The sequence below is a fragment of the Drosophila arizonae genome, chromosome X (genome assembly GCF_054131065.1).
Source record: "Drosophila arizonae isolate 15081-1271.41 chromosome X, UAZ_ARI_1.0, whole genome shotgun sequence".
Classification (NCBI taxonomy): Eukaryota; Metazoa; Arthropoda; class Insecta; order Diptera; family Drosophilidae; genus Drosophila; species Drosophila arizonae.
This window is the reverse complement of record NC_142927.1, coordinates 16049188-16072267: the sequence shown is the minus strand read 5'-3', so window position 1 is coordinate 16072267 and position 23080 is coordinate 16049188. Positions and strand designations below refer to the sequence as shown.

The window sequence follows — 23080 nt, the reverse complement described above, 5'->3', positions numbered from 1 at the left end:
CTGTCCGTATGTTTGAACGCGTCGATTTCCGAAGATATAAGAGCTAGAGACTTCAAATTTTTTGTAAAATGTTCGTAATTACAGCGCGGATATCGAGTTTATCATTAAAATTCGATAACTCATCCCGATCTTTTTTTATCGATGAAAAACCTTATCGAAAACCTGTTATAAAATTATATCTTCTACACCTTTATTGCTAGAGTCTCCAAATTTTTTATATATGCTTATATGCAATTTATACAATTTCGGTTTTTGTTAAAATTTACCCCCCACCTCTAAATTCACCCCCTCACCCTCACTTTTGTAAAACGCGTATTTCAAATACTAGAGACTTGTGCTTTGGCAATTACATGCATATTCATGTTATAATCATAATCTGAAAGTTTCATTAAGATCGTACGTCCATAAAAAAAGTTATGAAACAATTAAGTTCTCATAGTAAGCGCACACTGCAGCCCATGCGTGTTTATGCGTGGGTGCTTGTGTGTGTGTGTTTGTGTGTGTGTGTGTGTTTCTTGTCTAAGCTGAAAGACGCGAAAAATTATTGAAATAGCTAGCACTCCAAGGGTTCAGGGGATCTCGTAGTCGAGCAGTCTCGACTAGAGCTTTCTTACTTGTTTTTAATGTTTTTTGTTGGCTCGCATTTATTTTGATGTATTTCCGTTGGGCAAACAAATAACTTTGAAACCCTTTGAGTGCGATGTGCCGGAGGCGGGTTGCTTGGGCGCTTTTTGGTGGCTTTCGTTGGCTGTGGGTGGTTGAGCTCTTTTGAGTGGTTTGCTGCTGTTTGTGTATGCTGCATATGTTTTGCTGCCATATGTGTGTGTGTGTGTGTGTGTGCTGAGTGTGTGTGTGTGTTGAGTGTGTTTACATGTCTTGTTTTTCATTAGCAGATAGTTGTAGCACAGCTCCGGTTGCTGCTTCTGCTCCTGCTGCTGCTGGTTCTACTTCCTTCTACTGCTCCTGCTGCTGCTCCTTCAGCTCATCATTCATCCCTTTTACAGTTCGTTTGATCCTTTTGCGGCCCAGCCGTCGCCCAGCCCTCATTAGTTGGCTGCCTAATCATATGTAGAGCTGCTCTAACCAGATAGATAGAGAGCTGAGAGTTGTTGTTGTTGCCCAAACTTTGCTGTTGTTGTTGCTCTTCAGTTCCATTAGCCCAAAGCAGCAGCAGCAGCAGCTCTCAAATCAAACAAATGAAAATGTTCAAAACATCTGCAAACAACTCGCAGAGCAAAAAAAAAAAAAACTTTTACACAACAGCAACAACAGCAGCAACAACAACAACAGCATCAACAGAGATTGAGGCTCTTGTATTTGTTATACTTTTAATCACATAATCTACATATGTGCATATTAAGCAGCCATGCCCAGTCACGCCCCCTTTCGGCCACTGCCCTCGCATTTATTTTTTCCCAGGCTCCGTGTGAACGAAAGTTTAGCTTTTTCTTGCTTTTTTTTCTGCTTTCTGTTTGCTTTGTTTCTGTTGTTTTTTCTCTGTCTTTCTCTGTTTATTCCCTGCTCTCTGCTTATGCTGTTTGTTTGCTGTTTTCTTGTGTTACTTTTAAAAGCTTTTTTAAGTAACTCCCCAACTAAATTAAGTTAAAAACATTGCATGTGTGTGTGTGTGTGAGTGCGCGTATGCGTGTGTGTGTGTGTGTGTTCACGTGGCGTATGCGCAACATTCTAATTGGTTGGCCAGGCAAACAGAGCTCAGAGCCTGGATTTGGTACGCGACATTTCTCTGCGGCAGCTTACGGCTTATGTATGACATTATGCATTATACCACACCAGCTCCGCCCACCCATAAATTGCAATATTTATGTTTCTGGGTTAAAGAGTGCAGGCGTGACAATTGCAAGCAGCTGCTCGACAAATCTAAATCGAGTCAAAGGATGCCGCCGCTGCTGCTGCTGCTGCTGCTGCTGCTGCTGCTGCTGCTGCTGCTGCTGCTGCTGCTGCTGCTGCTGCTGCTCGAACACCTCTATAGAGAGCTGCATGCATACATGCATATAGAGATAAGTACTTGCCCCGTGCTGCATGCCACATGCCACATGCCGCACTGCTCCACTGCTCCACTGCTGCTCGGCTGCCTTTGTCAGCTGTGCAGCAAATGGCAAGTGCTAAAAGTGTCTCTGTGTGCGTTTGTGCTCTCTGCTTTGTTTCCCAAAGGGATTTTCTATGTTTTCCAACAGCTTTTGTTTGCCGCTTAACACACACACACACACACACAGAGACAGAGACAGAGAGAGAGAGAGAGCTAGAGCTTTTAGTTTTGCATTCGCTAGCACTTGGCTTTGCATTTTTCGCAACACGCAAAATCGTTCGACAAAATATACAAATCTCTTCGTTATTTACTCTTATGTGTGTGTGTGTGTGTGCCATTACTTTTGTCTATAACTGTATATGTGTGCGTCATACAAAGACAATGCGCATTCTTGTTTGCATAGAAAACAGCATAAAATACAACTTTTTACGCTTACTTTAGTCTAGTTTATAGAATTCTCCATGTTTTCCTGCATTGTTTCAATTGATTTTCAGTTCACAGAATCTCAAAGATTTTATTTTCGACCGAAATTCCAACTTGCTTGTTTACTTCTATTGTTTCTCATTCGAAATATTTGCTTAAATGTTAAGCTCATGTTATGTACTTATTTAATATAGAAATGTTACTGCTACTCCTGCTACTTGTAGTCTTTATACTCCTGCCGCTCATAGTCTTTATACTCCTGCTACTTACACTTCATATTAAACAGCCTCGGCTTGTCACATTTAATCAAATGTAATTAAGTTATTTGTTTATCTTAAGTTTATTGACAAATCAAGGGCTAACATTTTTTAATTAATTTATTTTATTATTGTATATCTTTATTTATTTATTCTTTATGGCTGCTTAGTTTTTATGGCCCTACAGCGCATTTCTCTCATAACCTTAACTTCTTAGTGGGCCAAATGGCTTAATTAAATATTATTTATTTATTTATGGACAAGCCGAAAGTAAACTTAACTAAACATATATTTTTAAACAGGGTTTTATCTGGATTTTCTCTCACAAATTGAATAGATAAAAAAACTTTTTTTTTAAATTTTAATAAATGATAGTGCAAGACGTGATAACATATTCGTATATAAACATGCATATGTATACAATACATATATAAACATTATTTAATTTCATTTAGAATCATATCAGCAGTTTGGGGTAGTACAACAAAGTAAAGAATTACCATAGCTTTACCCATACCCTCTCTTTCTTTTTATCTACTTCTATCTCGCTCTCTCTCCTCTTCTCTCTATCTCTCTCTCTGTCTCTCTATCTCACTCTAAGTCTCTCACGTTACACTTACTCTCTCTATGTTTCTTTTTTTGTCTCTCCTCCTATCTATCCTTCTATATCTCCATCTAGCGGTATATATGTATATATATATATATCATTCTCTCACTCTCACTCTTTATCTCTCTCAATTTCTGTTTCTCCATCGCTCGCTTGTCTGTCCTTTTCTCTTTTTCTCCATCTCTCTATTTCTTTCTCTCTCTAAATCTATAATATCTCACTTGCTCATCCTATACTTCTCTCTTTATCTCTCCTCCCGTATGTTTTTCTTTCTATACCACAGTCGATCTCTCTCTCTCTCTCTCTCTCTCTCTCTCTCTCTCTCTCTCTCTTCATGTCTTTATGCCATTCTCTCTCTATATATATTATTCTATTTCTCTCTCTCTCCCCCCTTTTTTCTACCCCTATTTTTCTCCGTTGTTATTCTGCTACATTATCTCATATTGTCCATTTATATAATTAATAAACTCATAATATTCACATGTCTATAGTATAGAAAAGTATACTCTATAGACCACACACTCTGTACCAAACTATTATAGAATATACAGTTGCCTCATTTCTTAGCACTGAGCAAAAACGAACTTCAAGGGGGAAAAGTTCTTCAACTGCTCTCACGCAGCTTCAGCAAAAAGTTGAAAATAATTTCCATTAAGCTCGAGTAAAATGGGAATAATCTTGTTTTCCATTAACAGTTAACTTAAGTGTGATTAAGTAGATTAGCTCTGGCTCTGCCACTCGAGTGCCCCTTCTCACACGGAGCTGGCTGTTCACCTATTTCAAGATGTTCGATTCGGCGACACATTTTTATACCCTGAACCCATTGAAAATGGGAAATCAGGGTATAATGGTTTTGTGAAAAAGTATGTAACGGGCAGAAGGAGGCGTGGCAGACCCCACAAAGTATATATATTCTTGATCAGCGTGACGAGCTGAGTCGATATAGCCCTGTCCGTCTGTCCGTCCGTCCGTATGAGTGCGTCGATCTCAGAAGTTATAAGAGCATGCATACTCGTGTGTACCATACGCAGTACGAGTTTGCTTTATTTTTTCGATAAATCGTCCGATAACTTTTTTATCGAGAATAATCGAAAAATTGATTTTGTTTTTTTAGCCTAACTTGAACATTTTTAGACCTGGAGTCTTCAAATTTGTGTTGTATATAAAGTTAGTCGATACAAAGATTTTGTAATTTACAGATTTTGGATACCACGCCCCCTTCTCCCCCAATTTGTAAAAAACGCATTTCAAGTACTAGAGACTTGTGCTTTGGAATGTATACACATATTTACCCTATGATTGCACTCTGAAAGTTTCATTAAGATCATATGTTTACAAAAGAAATTATTCGACAAATAAATTCTCATAATATTGCCCACACTGCAGCGCAGCCCAAGCGCAGTCGCTGCTAACTGCGCAGTTAGCAGAGCGCAGGCTTATGCGTGCGTGTGGATGCTTCTGCATGTAAGTGTGCATAAAAGAAGTGCAGAATGATTAGAATATCAGATTAGAGGGTTCAGGGTATCTCCTAGTCGAGCAGTCTCGACTAGAGCTTTCTTGTTTTTTTTTTTTTTTTTGGGTTTTATTTCCAATTTTATTTGGAATGAAATGTGATTTCTTAATGTGATTTTCTCCACAAATTGAAATGGATGCGAACTCAGGTGAGCCAATCTATAGGAAATGGCCAGCCAGACCCACGTCTGATCAGAGATCTTTAAGTACCTTGGCCCGTTGCACTATGGGCAAAAATACCGATAGTGAGGCATTAACTGCAACTTTAAAGATAGAGCCTTGAAATTTTGCACATACGTTGCTAATATTAATACAAAATTTCGGTTTTTTTTTTTTAAGTTTGAGCCACGCCCTCCCCTTGTCCCCATACATGTGATTAATTTACCGATGAATATCGAAACGATTGCAAGCAATTTCATAAATATTATATATTTTAAGTTAATAAACACTATAAATAAATTCAAAAATAAGTAAATAAATAATTTACTACATATATATTCGCGATTCGCAAATCTGAAAGCAAAACATAGGATATGATATTATTCGTAGGATTCATTTTCTAATTGTCACATAATACCTGTTTATATATACTCTGTCCTGTTGAGCCATCAAAGCCGTAGCTCAAAATTAATGAGCAATGAGTTGGGCCAAAAATTTCTAGTACTTCTTGCTGCATGGAAAGAATCCGATCAACTGTATGATCTAACAAATTTTGTAATGAAACTTCCACTTTGGTTTCAGAATAGGAGATTTCTTTTGGTCTACATTTCAATTTAAGTTCGCTAAGCTCTGAATAGGGAGGATAAATGTCACATCCATGCATTTTATTTAATGTTTTTATGTTGATATTGTAGTATGTTGTATGTCATATAAGCATATGCTCACAGTATTGTAGTGTATACAATATATGAAGTTGACATATGCCTAAAATATAAGTAAGAGTATCATGCTCACAACATAGCAACACTTTGTTGCTTTACTTATATTATAACAGCTATACATAAGCGCCGTAATATGATCGGTCACTTATGTATAGACTGGCCTGCAGCGTGGGATCTGCAACGTAAGCATTGTTACGCTCTTGTCCACGCCGCAGCTTATACGCTAAATGTATATGCCTTCTGCATATGCATACAAACATATATACACACACATACAGCATGTTATATACTCCCATTCTGCCGCTGCTATAAGCGACAGAATTCTTTATGTAAACTTTATGTACTTTAGGCTAAGACTTTATTTGAATAAAATACGGAGAGCATTCGCTGTCCACAACTCAAAGATAATAGAGGTTCATTTTATTACATGGCGACCGTGACAGGAGTTACTGTCTGGCGTCACTTTCATATTTCGTGTCAAAAACTTAAGACTTAAATAAGTGTTACGTGGCTGCCAAATTGTTATGCTGATCTGAAAAAAAAAAATCCTCAGCCTTGTGGGTATAAAAGCCGACTCCAAGCGTCTGACCCATGCCATCAACAAAAACAACAAAATGCAACAAAAACAACAACAGCAGCAACAGCAGCAACAGCAGCGTAATAGTGACACCAAAAACAACAAAACTGCAACAAAAACAACAACAGCAGCAACAGCAGCAACAGCAGCGTAATAGTGACACCAAAAACAACAAAACTGCAACAAAAACAACAACAGCAGCAACAGCAGCAACAGCAGCGCAACAGTGACAACAAAAACAACAAAACTGCAACAAAACAACAACAGCAACAACAGCAACAACAGCAGCAGCAGCAGCAACAACTACAGCAGCAGCAGCAGCAACAACTACAGCAGCGCGCCAAGCTCGGCCCTCGAACCAAATGACAACAACAACAATGAGCCGCAGCAACAACGGACATAATCAACTATAAATATAAAAAAAAAAGCCTGTGCGAAGACCAGCACCGGCCACGCCCAGCGCGCCAAGCTGGGCCAATTTAATGCAGAAAAAAAGCCTGTGCAAGGACCTGCACCGGCCACGCCCAGCCCTACAACAGGATCATGTGAACCGACAGCGCTACTCAGAGCGCGCAACGTTATAGACTATAATAATATATATTAAGATATAAAATTTAATTTTAGTTATACATTGTAAAATTGTACTACTGAGCGACGATTGCGTTGCTCGGTATAGCGCATGGCCCGTAAAGCCATGCAAAATTTAGACAGGAAGACCACTGCGTTGGTCGAGTAGGAAAAATAATAAAAAAAAAAAAAAAAATAAAAAGAAAATAATAATAATTGATAAAAAAAAAAAGGGGAAATGATAGAAATTTGAAACAGAAATTAAAAAAAAAAAAAAAAACAATATAGACTTCTATATATATATATATATGTATATATGAATAAATTATATTCTTGAAACGATATAAAAAAAATGAAAAGAAAAACTAGGCGCAGTGGAGTCTTACATAGAATAAAGAAACGTAAGGCCGAACTGCATAGGCTACTGTATGGACCCCAACAACTAAGTTGGGATACATCAGTAAAATTACAGGCGGAGATCGAATTTCTCGACTCCGAAGAAAAAAAATTAAAAAAAAACAAATCTGCCAGTTCAGATAAGGTTAACGGTAGTAAAAATATTGAAAAACTGGCAGATAGAGTAGAGGTTGTGGAACCACAACCAAAGAAACAATTGCCCGTACTAAAAAAGAGGTGTCCAGCAGACTGCGAGGGCCCTCTTTTTAGTCCTTATTGCGTCTATTCATGCACGGAGGTGCGTAAATGACACACAAAATTTTTTGGTTTGACTAAGAGAAATTTGAAAATAAATTTATTTCATAATATACTTATAAAATTAAATGATTAGAATATAAGAATAAAAAAAAAAAAGAAAACCTTTTAAATAAAAAAAAAAAAACATAATAATAAACAAAATTTAAAATTTACTTTAAAAGATTGACTTAAGAGAAATTTGAAAATAAATTTATTTTAATTTATTTCATAATATACTTATAAAATTAAATGATTAGAATATAAGAAAAAAAAAAAGAGAAAACCTTTTAAATAAAAAAAAAAAAAAAAAAAAACATAATAATAAACAAAATAGAAAATTTACTTTAAAAGATCAAAATGGGAGGCAAAACCTCAAAGGCTGCTGATAATACAGCAAATGTGGTCAATGTTGTAGAAGTCATGGATACCACACCACATCTAGAAACGCATACACTGCTACTAGCTCTGTTGGTGGCCTTAACGGCTTTAAATCTGTTAATGAAAGCGTATCTATTGTACAAGCGTACACTAAAAAAACGGTATCTAAGTCGTGCAAACGATTTAGATAAAGTTTAAAATCCGAATATTATCTGACATATTGCAGAATTCGCCAACTAAAATAGTTCGTACTTCGAAATGTTCTAAAATGATCGGAAAAATACAAGAAATTTATAACAAAGAACCGAATTTTAGAGTAAACTCGTTGACAATATTACAACGGCATTTCGAATTCATTCCAGTATCTGATTTCGAAAATAAATATATAGATACATTTGGAAGTATCGCAAGCCCGCTATTTGGCCTAACTCAAATAGAAAAAGGCAAAGCACTTAGCACATTACCTTATGTAATGGTTAGAACCATAGTTGAGGAACATCCAATACTTGGTTCGGCTACGATACTACTTGTACGATTGCATCGATAAGATGCAGTCATAAACAGAAAAAAAATACGAACTATAATTGATGGAATGGTCAGAAATTGTGACCAACATCAAACAACAACGTGTAGAGTTTGACAAATCGTTTAAGTGCCTCAATAAGAGCGCCTCGATAACAATTCAAACAAAAATAAAACATGTGCAAAATTTGGTTGAAATCTACAACAACGTTCGTCAGATAGTTTATAATAACGCACCAAGACTTACGCAATTGCACAACACTCAAGTAAATGATGTACTTAAAAGGCTGAGAGAAAACCTTCTATACATCTCAGAAAGGCACAAAATAGATATATTCGTGCCGAATATTCTTAATACGCCCGCTACTTTCCATGTGTCTGAAATTGATATAAAAATACAACAAGACACAATGGCCCAAACTGTCGTAGATTTCTTAAAGTTAGCTTCATCACTCATGCCAGAGTTCGATGGAAAAGCTGAAAATCTACGTAGTTTCGTGGATACTTTGGAACTTATAGATTCCCTAAAGGGCAGCCACGAAGCAGTTGCCATAAACCTAATAAAACTAAACTGAAGGGTAACGCACGTAATTTGATAAGCAATGAGCAGACAATTCCCGCCATTATTGCTAGCTTATCAAAGTCAGTTAAAGGAGAATCTGTAGAGGTATTATCTGCAAAAATCCTTAACCTGCAGCAAAGAAGCAAGACAGCCAATCAATACACTCAAGAGGTGGCAACTTTGGCAAAAGCTCTCGAAGGTGCGTATATAAGCGATGGTTTAACATATGAACTAGCAAACAAATATAGTACAACTTTAGCTGTAAAGGCCATGACCCAAAACTGCTCTATAGATAAGGTAAAACTTATCATGCAGGCGGGAACGTTTAATGACATGAACGAAGCCGTATGCAAATTTGTCAACAGTTGTACTGAGGCAACAGGTCAGTCAAATGCTGTCCTGTATTACCACAGACAAAACAATAGGGGTAACCGTGGGAATTACCACAGTCGAGGTAATAACCACAATAATGGTTACCAAACTAACAACACATACAGTAGAGGACAGAGCCGATATAGAGGCAACTCAAGAGGCCGTGGCAACTCGACAAGAGGCCACAACAATAACATAAGAATTGTCAAGGAAGCTCCGGGAAACTCCCAAACGCCTCCAGATACTCAAAATTAACTAAAAGAATTTTTACCGTCAATTTAAGTCTCAATAACTTCGTGTCATTTAAAAATGTTGCAACAAATAAAAACATAACATTTTTGATTGACACAGGTGCAGATATCTCAATTATTAAAGAAAATTCGGATGTTTTTCATGACATCCAAACCAATAAAATCATAGACATTCGAGGCATAGGTGAAGGAATAATAAATTCCAAGGGACTAGCCTCAATTGAACTACAAACAGGCAAATTTATTATTCCATACAAATTTCACATACTTCGATCAGACTTCGCAATCCCATGCGATGGAATAATAGGACTAGACTTCATTAAAAGATTTAATTGCAAATTAGATTATAATAGCTCAGATGATTGGTTTATAATTAGACCGCAAAACTTAACGTATCCCATTTATGTTCCAATAACATTTAAGTCTGGTACTAACTCAACCCTTCTACCAGCCAGATCCCAGGTGATACGCAAAATTAAATTATCTTCGTCCGAAGAAAATATTTTAATTCCCAATCAGGAAATTAAACCGGGTGTCTATGTTGCAAATACAATTACAACAGCCCAGAATGCGTTTGTCCGAATCTTAAATACAACCAGAACATATCAAATAGTAAACATAGATAAATTGAAATTTGAATCACTTTCGAACTACAATGTAGTTCAAAATTCCAAAGATAATAGAACAGAGTCCGTACTTAACAAATTAAAAAAGAATTTTCCACCCTTATTTAAAGAAAGACTTGAGAAACTATGCACCCAATATAGTGATGTTTTCGGACTTGAAACCGAACCAATCACAATAAACAACTTTTATAAACAAAAATTGAGACTTAAAGACGATGAGCCAGTATACGTGAAAAATTATCGATGTCCGCATAGCCAAATAGAGGAAATCCAACGCCAAGTTGGAAAGTTAATTGAGCAGAATATTGTTGAACCGTCTGTTTCATCCTATAATAGCCCACTTTTATTAGTTCCCAAAAAAGCCCTTCCGGGCACAGAAGAAAAAAAATGGCGATTAGTAGTTGACTATCGCCAAATAAATAAAAAATTGTTGTCCGATAAGTTTCCACTCCCCAGAATTGACGATATTCTTGATCAACTGGGTCGAGCAAAATATTTTTCATGCCTCGATTTAATGTCAGGCTTCCATCAAATTGAACTTGAGGAAAACTCAAGAGATATAACGTCCTTTTCGACAAACAATGGTTCGTATCGCTTTACGCGATTACCATTTGGTCTAAAGATAGCGCCTAATTCTTTTCAGAGAATGATGACAATAGCATTCTCAGGTCTAGAGGCCACTCAAGCTTTCCTTTACATGGATGATTTAATCGTCATTGGTTGTTCTGAACAACATATGATTAAAAATTTGACAGATGTTTTCAATGTTTGCAGAAAACATAATCTGAAACTACATCCAGAAAAATGCTCATTTTTCATGCACGAGGTGACATTCTTAGGTCATAGATGCACAGATAGAGGAATCTTACCAGATGACAGCAAATTTGATGTCATTAATAATTATCCTGTCCCTACGGACGCAGACAGCGCTAGAAGATTCATTGCATTTTGCAATTACTATAGACGTTTTATACAAAACTTCGCCGAACATTCACGGCACATAACAAGATTATGTAAAAAGAATATCCCATTTGAATGGACAACAGAGTGTGAAAAAGCATTCCAATATCTAAAAAATAAACTTGTTCAACCAAATCTACTACAGTACCCTGATTTTAGCAAAGAATTTTGCATAATCACAGATGCAAGCAAACAAGCATGTGGTGCAGTTTTAACTCAAAACTATAATGGACACCAGCTCCCAGTTGCATATGCATCAAGAACATTCACTAAAGGTGAAAGCAATAAGAGTACTACAGAACAAGAACTAGCAGCAATACATTGGGCAATAACACATTTCCGACCATATATTTATGGCAAACACTTCACAGTTAGAACGGATCACAGGCCTTTAACATACCTATTTTCTATGGTAAACCCAAGCTCAAAATTAACACGCATGCGACTCGAGTTAGAAGAATACGATTTCACGGTAGAGTATCTGAGAGGAAAAGACAATTTTGTAGCAGACGCTTTATCTAGGATAAAAATATCCGATTTAATTGATATGAACAAAAAAGTCCTGAAAGTCACTACCAGGCAACAAAGTAGACAAAACAATATCTGCGCAGATAATAAAGAGAGACTATTGCCAAGGCAAAGTCTAAAACAAGCTTCTAAGCCCAACGTATACGAAGTCATCACAAATGACGAGGTACGAAAAGTAGTGACCTTGCGACTAACAGATTCTACATGTTTATTGAAACATGGAAAAAAAGTTATAGCAAGAATTACAGTTAGCGATTTATACTCCAATGGAATCCTCGACTTAGGTCAGTTTTTCCAAAGGCTTGAACGACAAGCCGGGGTATATAAAATCAGCAAACTAAAAATGGCACCGAGCGAAAAGATCTTTGAATCAATTTCAATAGAGTCTTTTAAAAATATGGGCAATAATATATTAAAGAATTTAAGAGTAGCGCTACTCCAGCCGGTGACCATAATAAATAATGAAAAAGAAAAAGAAGCAATTTTGTCTACATTACATGATGATCCAATACAAGGAGGTCATACAGGCATTACAAAAACTTTGGCCAAAGTAAAGAGACATTATTATTGGAAAAATATGACACGTCATATCAAAGAGTACATTAAGAAATGTCCAAAATGCCTGATGTCAAAAACGACAATACATACAAGATCACCAATGATCATAACTGAAACACCACAATATGCTTTCGACAGAGTGATAGTAGACACAATTGGTCCACTACCACGATCGGAAAATGGCAATGAATACGCAGTTACGCTAATATGCGATTTAACAAAATATTTAGTAGCCATTCCAATTCCGAACAAAAGCGCAAAAACTGTTGCCAAAGCTATATTTGAAGATTTTATTCTGAAGTACGGTCCAATGAAGACGTTCATTACGGACATGGGAACAGAATACAAAAATTCTATTATAACTGATCTGTGCAAATATTTAAAAATAGACAACATAACGTCTACAGCACACCATCATCAGACATTAGGTACCGTTGAAAGAAGTCATAGGACATTCAATGAGTACATTCGTTCATATATATCAGTAGATAAAACTGATTGGGACATATGGTTACAGTATTTCGTGTATTGTTTTAACACAACACCATCAGTAACTCACAATTATTGTCCATATGAATTAGTATTTGGTAGACAGAACAATCTACCAATTCAATTTAATAGCGTAAATAGCATAGAACCTATATATAATATAGAAGATTATTCTAAAGAAGTTAAGTTTAGACTAGAACACGCGTATAAGAGAGCGCGAATACTTTTAGAAAACAATAAAATTAAACAAAAAGAAGAAAATGATAAGAAAGTATTAGATTTTAAAATAGAAATAGGAGACAAGGTCTATTTAAAAAACGAAACAGGTCATAAGCTAGAGCCTGCTTATATAGGACCATTTGAGGTCACTAGTATAGAAAATAATAATAATATAGTTATAAAAAACACAGATAGTAAGAATAAAACACAGAAAGTTCATAGGGATAGACTAAAAAAGATTTAAAAAAGCAGTGTTTTTCTTTCATTTTTCAAAAAAAATCCAACCAAATTAGTGGTTGTTTGATTATTTCAAACCTATATATTGATATACTAAAAACAAAAAAAACAAAATCCGAAAATAATCAATTGATCAAATTAAACACAATATATATATATATAGAAATACTAACGTATAAAATACAAAAATTACAAAAAAAAAAGAGAAAATTTTTTTTTCCCCCCTAAATATCATATAATACACAAAAAAAAAATAAAAACATTTATGAAACAAAAATTAATTAATTGAAAAAAAAAATTTTTTGTAAACACCTAAAATATTTTGTCATAAGAATACATCATAACAAAAAAAAAAACTAATAATAATTTTTATTTTAAATAACTACATTATATTACGTTATTTTTTTTAAAAAGGGGAGGTGTAGTATGTTGTATGTCATATAAGCATATGCTCACAGTATTGTAGTGTATACAATATATGAAGTTGACATATGCCTAAAATATAAGTAAGAGTATCATGCTCACAACATAGCAACACTTTGTTGCTTTACTTATATTATAACAGCTATACATAAGCGCCGTAATATGATCGGTCACTTATGTATAGACTGGCCTGCAGCGTGGGATCTGCAACGTAAGCATTGTTACGCTCTTGTCCACGCCGCAGCTTATACGCTAAATGTATATGCCTTCTGCATATGCATACAAACATATATACACACACATACAGCATGTTATATACTCCCATTCTGCCGCTGCTATAAGCGACAGAATTCTTTATGTAAACTTTATGTACTTTAGGCTAAGACTTTATTTGAATAAAATACGGAGAGCATTCGCTGTCCACAACTCAAAGATAATAGAGGTTCATTTTATTACAATATATTGTTGTTTGGACAACCCATTTTCCATTAAAAATGCTAATGCCGCCTCAGCAGTTATAGGTACTACTGCAATGGATGATTGCTTATTTTCTGCTTCCCACACATTCTCATTGCTCATAGCTTTTTGTAACAGATAAGTTTTTTCGGTTTCTTTTGATTTTTTTGATGAAATCAAAGCAGCATGTACCAAAAGGGGTGTTGCGTTTTTGCTCTCTTCGGCAAGCTCAGAAGCTAATTTCCTCCTTAATCGGGATCCCGCTTCATTATAGTTTAAGCTCTTCCGACCTCCCATATTAATATTGTTGTCATGACGGTGTATTTTAAACTTAGCACTAGAAGCTAGCCAAAGAGAATGTTTTTGTTTAAATCGATTCATATTTCGATTACATTTTTTCAAATTATATTTCATATACGACGTCAAATTATGGACTTTCTCTTTAATAATGTCAAGTTGCACTTCAGATATATATTCGCTGTTTAAATTTTCCAAAATGTAGTTTCTGACAGCGCTTTCTTGCCTATTGTTGCTGCTCCAAACTTCTAGCAACATTGAATTGCTAATCTCGTATGTATCTGCAACATACGATATTTCGCCAAATGGAGCAAAAAGGAGCAAAAACCCTTTATAGCATTTAATTAAGGAATGTTTACTGAATACCTTGCTACTTAAACATTGAACAACAAACTCTAACATTATAAGTTATCTTCCACGAAACACACAAATATTTTTAAGGTTACGGCTGAAAATACAACTAGCAACACATTGGACGATTACACAATAAATCACAAGTAGCACAAAATCTTTTAATACATTCTGTTAAGCATACCTTTAAGAAGATTTTCCATAGTTAAATTGGTTTGTAAATTTTAATTGCAATAGTTTTTTTACGTCGACAGCTGAGAATAATTTGGCGCACTTTTTGCCATTCACCATGCAACCCTGAATCAGCTGACTTTGACGAAGCTTAAAACATTAGGGGAACTCCCCAAAATTTTATAAAAATTGTTTTTATGTCTATTGGAATATCCTTAATGAGATAAAAAAAAAAAATTGCGGATTCGAGATAAAAAAAAAATTAGGTTTATGCCGCACTATCGGTATTTTTGCCCATAGTGCGTTGGTGGCTGGATTTTCACTTTTCGTTGGCTGGCCTAGGCTGGGCATCTGCTTTTAATTGCATTGCCCTGGCCATTGATCGAAAACTGGTTGAAGCTGAGGTGATTCGCCTGCCCCTTGCTGTTGCAATTGCAATTGCAGTTGCGGTTGCAGCGCAGTTGCAGTTGCAGTTGCTGCGGCTCATAAATCGTTCAATCATCAGTGACAACGCCATTGGCCGTATGACATAGACATTGCAATTTATTCTCTATTCAGCAGAGAGCTCTAGAGCTGCCTCCTCCCGCCAGCTCCACTACTGCTTCTGCTTCTCTTACTTACTTTTTTCTCCCTCTCTCTCTTTCTTTTTTTTGGGCCAACTTAGACGTAAAATTAATGCAATTTGCGTACAAAATGTTCCATTAAAAGCGCATAACCAGGCGCACGCCCTCTCTTTCACTCACTCTGACTCTACGTCTCCCTCTCTACCTCTCCCTCTCTCCCTCTCTCTCTCGCTATGCACATAGCGCAATATGAGCTCTTGTCGCGTCGCCTTGTCTGGGGCCGCTTCCAAAACGCTGTCTCGCCTTCATGTGCGAGTGTAATTTAATGCCAATGCAGTTTTATTTTTTTTCTCACTCGCTCTCTCTCTCTCTCTCTCTCTCTCTCTCTGCGTGTCTTTACTCCTTTCCTTGCACCCGCTGTGTGGTTGGCATGCCACAAATTACCCAGGCAAAGTCCGTAGAGCGCATTTAGCTAAATCGCAGAATTTATGTCTTATGAAAATGCGCTGTAAGTCGCCGTCGCCGTTGCCGTCGTCGTTGCCGTTGCCGTCGTCGTTGCCGTTGCCGCCGTCGTCGTTGCCGTTGCAGTTGCAGGCAAAGTGACATTGCCACAAGAGGCAATGCTAATGTATGAGGCTATAATAAAACGAGGCATGTTCAAAACTAAACGACACGACGCCTTAAATGCCCTTACACTGAAAACAATCGGCTGGCTGCATTCGGTGTGGCCATTGTCAGTACGTATACATGCGGCAGCCACTGTATTACATTTCTGCTCGGCCAGTGTACGGGCAAATCGTGTATCTGCAATGCATTGGATACTTGAGCAACTTGAGAACTTAAGGCTGATTTATCTCTTTTATTATTATGGTTTGCTTAGCATTCTGGCTTAAACAGTTTTTTTTTCCCTCTCTCTGTGCGCTGTGCAGCCTTTTGGCCATTAATTTGCTTGCGCTTTTCCAATTTCCAGTTTCCATTTACCAGTTTCGCCCCCTGCCCCGCTCCCACACGCTCTGTGTCTGTCTGTTGCACAATCCGCAAATTATGCCGCCTTAACTGTATACACTTCTTTTTCCCCCTCTCCCCTTCTGCTACTTCTGCTTCTTCTTCTTGTCGCTGCCCCATCAATTGGCATGCCAAAAGTGCGGCGAAAAACTTTTCAATTCAATTATCAACGCCCAAATACATGGACGACTATCTATGCAGCTGACGCTGTGCCATATAGATGTACGCAATACCAGCTCCAACAGCAACAGCAAAAACAACAGCAACAACTGCAACAACTCTGACTACGGCCTCAACTTGGTTTAGTTCCGATTTGGCATCGATTTGCCAGCAATTTGGCTCGATGCATTTTGGGTAATTTGTTTGCCAAATTCGCGTGTTGGCGTCAAAAGTCGTCAACACATTTTGTGGGGGTGTCAATTGCGATTGCCAACAACAACAACAACAACAACAACAACAGCAACAACACTTAAATTATATATGAACTGCAAACACAAACACAACTTCTCCAACTACGCCCACTCGAGCATGCCTATCATGGCATGAGAGACATGGGACGAGCAGCTCGCCATGGGGAAGAGTTCATTGAATGAAATTAATGTTGCCAAATCAAAGTTGTCAAAACGGCACTAAGGCCTGGCTATAAGCAACCTAGCCATGGCTGAAATGCAATAAAAGTTGTGAGGAAATGGGAAAGGGGAATGTACAAAAAAACAATCGGGGTTAAATGTGCTAAAATGAGGAAGAAATTAAAATAAATTTTGAATAATAAAAAAATATAATTAAATTAAAATTAAAAAACTATAAAAACAATAAAAACTAAAATAAAAGAGCGAAAAGAAAATGAAAAAAATTAAAATCAAAATGTAAAACTAAAATATGATTAATTAAAATACATATGTACATATTTCATTCTATTGCCTTCATTAAATGTTGATTAATATTTTCTTAAAGATATATTTCATTAAGGAACCCCCGCGCTATAAAAGTAAACTTTTCTGGATAAATTCCCATATACGAAAAAATAAAAAAATAATAAAAATAATATGAAAACGTTAAACTAAAATATTTGCAAAGATGGAACATAGATGAAAACACAAAATAAAAAATAATAATAATAAAAAAAAAATTTTAAAAATATACAAAATATGTGTATATATTATTGATTTCATATATATATACATATATGTATATTTTTTTATTTTATTATTATTATTATTATATATATACATATATATATGTATATATATATATTTTTTATTTTTATTTTTTATTATTTTTTTTTTTTTTTGTGGGTTATAATATTCATTCCATATTTTAAATTTTGAGGTTTTACATTTTCATATTATTTTTATTATTATTTTTTTCTATATGAATGAATTGAATGCTATGGAATGAAACCACTGTTCATGTTTCAATTGAGCATACAATGTATTTTATATGGAGTGTTTACTGTAGTCTCTCTATGGCGACAGTTGCACTCGAAGCTAAATATATATATGTATATTTAAGAAAAAAAAAAAGGGGAAGGAAATTTGGATGCCAGTCGAGCGACAAATATTTTGGCAAGCCAAAAATTGAATCGGCCAGCGCAAAAATGCAGGCAGAGGCAGAGGCAGAGGCAGCGGCAGGGGCAGAACCAAAGGCAGAGGCACGCAGTGTGCTGCTAGCAGGGGCACGCTGCGCGACTTCGACAGCAAATTGTCAGCACATGGTAGTGCGTGTGTGCCTATAGCTGTGGCAGAGGTAGAGGCAGAGACAGAGGCGGGAACAGGAGCAATGTGCTATCATAACAGACTTAGCTCATAAGCAAGCTAAGTGCTTAAGGACACAGACGGCAGAGACAGAGGCAGGAGGCAGGAGGCAGAGGTAGATGCGGGGGGCGTGGGCGAGGTGGCAGCCAAATTGAAAAATAAATAAAATTATGCGTGGCAACACATTCGAAATCATTGGCCAAACGACATATCGATGTTGGGTCTGTATGCCACGCCCCTGGCAACAACGTTGTCATCGTCATCTACTATTCATTTTTGTTGTTGTTTTCTTTTTTCATTTTCAATTTTTTTTTTTTTTTTCGGGTCCGGAATGACGACGCGCTTTACGCATCAGTTGATTCTTTTCCCATTTTTGGCTTACGAAATTCTCTTGATTTGGCTTCTCGCAATCTCTCAATCGCCCCGAACTTGGGGCATCATTGAAAATTCAAATCACATCAAATTGTAAAATACACAAACCACGCAAATAAAAATGCGAGTACATAAAAATAATAATAATAAAAGACAGCAAGACGGACGAGTGGACGGACAGGCAGCCAGACAGACAGCGTCTTAGATGAAGGGCCAAAGGCAAAGCTGATGACAGCCGCAGCAGGGGCTGGGCCACGAGCCGGAAGCTGGACGAGCTGGCGAAAAATGTCTAAGCACAAATCTGTAGCTGGAATGGGCGCTGAATGCCAGGATGCGTCCGGGTCCAACACAAACTTATACACACACACACACACACACCATCACATTTTATGCCAAGCAAAGCGAATTTGCTGTTTTGTGATAGCGAAAATCGAAGTTGGCGCTGGCAAAGGCGGTTTGAAACCGTTCGAAAGGGAGAGCCAAATTTATTGTGTGCATGTGTGCATGTGTGCATGTGTGTGTGTGTATGTGTGTGTGTGCGTAGGTGTTGCTGCGAATTATGGCGTAAGTGTAAAATGAAAAGAGTGAAAATTATGTTGCTGGCGCGCCCATACGATAAAACGCCCTCGCTTAGCTAAAAAATATATATATATATATAGAAAAGGAGAGAGAGAGAGAGAGAGTGCAATGTACGACTTCTGAATGCCCTTCAACTCGCAGAAAAACTTGTCTTAAATGAGTTTCTTTAATTAAAGATAGATTATTATATATGTATTATATTTTATAATGGGATTTAATGAGAATATATATGTACATATATTATGGTGTATCTATAGTTTAAAAATTTATATATGTACATGTATGTACATATGTATATGATTCAGAAATACATACTTCATGAGGTCAGCCTCCGCCACATAAAAAATAATGAAATAAATAAATAAATAAAATAAAATGAAATTATTTTTGTTTAAATGTACTATTTTTTTCATTTGATTTGATTTATTTATTTATCTTTTCTTTTTTGTTGTTTAGCTAAGCTCCCAAGTATTTGCATGAATTACTCTCCATGAGGCTCAGGCACTTTTCAATGCCTGTATATAAGCTACAAAAACTTTATTTCTGATCAGCCGGACAAGCCCTTCATGCATACAATAACTGCAGGATTTATGGTATAACAAGAGATGGAAAATTTTGAATCGAATTGTTGGCAAGATTAAATAATGAGCAGGATCTATGAAGAATATGCATATGTATGTATGTAACCTAGATCGGCTTCATAAGAAGAAATTCAACGATCATCTTCGTCGGGTACTGCGGAACTTAGAGTGTCTGCTAGTCGGTCACTCCAAGCTAGTTCACAGGGGTTTGTTAAGTTTTCGATGTCAGATGGGCATCGTGATGATGTGCTAATGTATGACACAGGCAGAAAAGGGCAGAGCCATAACGTATAAACACATACATATATCATACGGATAACTTCTAATCCGATGCGTTCGACTAGCTTACAAAAGCGCTGAAATATAGCTAATATATATAGAGTGACGAACTAAATTATTGGCATTTCAAATTTTATAGCAACAAACAAACAAAACAACACAACAAAAAATTAATTAAATAGAATAGAAAATAATAGGTCATTCATTTAATTAAACATAACAAAACGGGTTAGCTTTTTGAAAAATTAAATAACCAAAAATTAATTAATTAAAATTTTAAAAACATAACATAGTTATACATAACAAAACTTGTTACATTTTTGAAAAATTAAATAGCCAAAAATTAATTAATTAAAAAATTACAAATATAACATAATTAAACATAAAAAATTGTTACATTTTTGAAAAATTAAATAACCAAAAATTAATTAATTAAAATTTTAAAAACATAACATAATTAAACATAACAAAACTTGTTACATTTTTGAAAAATTAAATAGTCAAAAATTAATTAATTAAAAAATTACAAATATAACATAATTAAACATAAAAAATTGTTATATTTTTGAAAAATTAAATAATCAAAAATTAATTAACTAAAATTTTAAAAACATAACATAATTAAACGTAAATAAAATTGTTACATTTTTGAAAAATTAAATAGCCAAAAATTTATTAATAAAAAAATTACAAATATAACATAATTAAACATACAAAAATTGTTACTTTTTTGAAAAATTAAATAATCAAAAATTAATTAATTAAAATTTTAAAAACATAAAAACAAAATTAAATAGCCAAAAATTAATTAATTAAAAAATTACAAATATAACATAATTAAACATAAAAAATTGTTATATTTTTGAAAAATTAAATAATCAAAAATTAATTAACTAAAATTTTAAAAACATAACATAATTAAACGTAAATAAAATTGTTACATTTTTGAAAAATTAAATAGCCAAAAATTAATTAATTAAAATTTTAAAAGCATAAAAACAAAATTAAATAGCCAAAAATTAATTAATTAAAAAATTACAAATATAACATAATTAAACATAACAAAATTGTTATATTTTTGAAAAATTAAATAACCAAAAATTAATTAATTGAAAAGTTAATGGCACACCAAAAAAAAAAAAAAAAAAAAAAAAAAAAAAACCTAAAAATATTTAAAAATATTTTGGAAAAATGCTACTATAATCAATATATATACAACTATAATTAATATTTGAAGTGTAGCACTTTAGCTGGCTGTGCGAATAATTTAGTTCCTCACTGTACATTAGAAATATGCCTTTCTCTGTCAATAGGCCACACTCTAAGACTTTTTCTATGTTTATTAAAGTACCGCACACGTGTAGCATATTATCTATGCAATCTTACAGTCTCTGCCATAAAGTTCTTAAGCTATTTCTTCATTTCAACTAGAACTAGGGAAATCTTTGTTTTGACATCTGCTTCGCCCTGATTGTGCATAAATTGAGTTGCTGGCCCCGTCTATTTAAGGCCGTGGCGCTTGTTTGGTCGGCGATCACTTCAGCTGCATATGAATATGCGTCTATATGGAGTGTATGCCCCCCTCCCCTCATGCATCGCGGCATCTCTATTGGAATTGTATACGTGTAGCTTCGATATTTCGAGTCTGTGCTGCTGCCGCCTTCTGAAAACTAACGAAAATGTGAAAATGAAATAAAAATGTAGACATTTTGTAGCCAGTTTATGGAGAGAGTAAGAGAGGCAGGGCGCGAGGGATAGAGAGATGAGATGATGGCCAGCCGCTTTGGGCCGAGGCCTGTTTGGGCCATAATTTGTTGTTTTGCAAACGGTCGCATAACTCGCCAGAGTCAGGTCCCGGTTCCTGTGCCTGCTCCTCCTTCTGCTGCCCCGTTCGACCGCCTTGCCCCTTACCCAGCATTCTTCCGGCCTGGCCCGGGCTTATCTATCGCTAGCCGTCGATGTAGTCCCACGGTCTCTGCTCGGTCTATGGCAACGCGCACTCGCATTCGCACTCATTCGCATGGTGCCAAATGAATTTCACATGTTTTCTTCCGACTCCTCCTCGTCAATGCGCCGCTCTCTGCATCTTCTTCTTCTTCGGCTTGTTTGTTGTGTGTGTGTGTAAGTGTGTGTGTGTGCCTTTCCATTCGCACTTTTCTTTTTGCATGTGTTTTGCACTCGCTCGCTGCTTTGGCATTTAATTAAAAAGCCAGCAAAATTATGAACTTTTCTTTCTCGACCGCCTGCAAATTTGTTTGTTTTCGCCACGAAAGTCGTATATCAAAAAATTGCCTGCCAGATGCGAAATGTGAGTTGTTTTTTCTTTGTTTCTTTGTTTTTTGGCTATGGGCGGAGTAGTTGGCTGTTTTTGGGGGCTTGTCTGGCTAGCGGAAGGGGGCGGCAAATGCCACAAAATGCAAAATGTAAAATCTTTCGCCAATGATCTGTCGAACTTTTCGCTCAACCCCGGCAATAACTTTTCTTCTTTCTTCAGCTGGCTTGTTTTTTTTTTTTTTCCTTTTCAACTCTTTTTTTTTTTTTGATGCCATTCAATTGAATGCATCGATGAGTGGTTGCTTGACTGTATGGATGAATAATGGGGCAATGTGTGCCTCGCTCTGCTCTGCTGTAGTGTGGAGTGCTTCGAAAAGTTTGGCTACGAGTCGGCGCGTTGAAAATCAAATGAGCTGTAAAGAAAATTTCGCGTTAAAATGCGTTTTATTGTTTCCAATTAGGCTGATTGAGTGCCTCGATTTATATATATAGAGAGGGAGAGGGAGAGGGAGAGAGAGCGGTACGAGTTGTGTGCCACATTAAAAGCCACAGCGTGTTTTAATGTAGTCTATAGTGCTCGACATGCTTCGCTTAATCCCAACCCAACCCAGAAAAAAAAACCACACACACACAATTTATACGCTACTTTAGCTAATCATCGAGAGCGTCACATAATTTCATTTCATTTCGCCTTTTCGACTATTTGGCT

The 23080-nt window shown here is 35.9% G+C and overlaps 1 protein-coding gene and 1 long non-coding RNA gene across 2 annotated transcripts in view; one reads left to right on the top strand and one right to left on the bottom strand.

The window, feature by feature from the left end:
- The window catches only part of NetB (Netrin-B), an 88667-nt gene that overhangs the window by 57977 nt on the left and 7610 nt on the right, over positions 1 to 23080 (top strand). The gene's annotated exons all lie outside the window — the stretch shown is intronic.
- On the bottom strand, positions 14102 to 15280 carry LOC149267948 (uncharacterized). Its single transcript, XR_016271258.1, has 2 exons — positions 14978 to 15280; positions 14102 to 14902 (listed from the first exon to the last, which is right to left on the bottom strand). It is a non-coding gene; the product is annotated as an uncharacterized LOC149267948 (long non-coding RNA).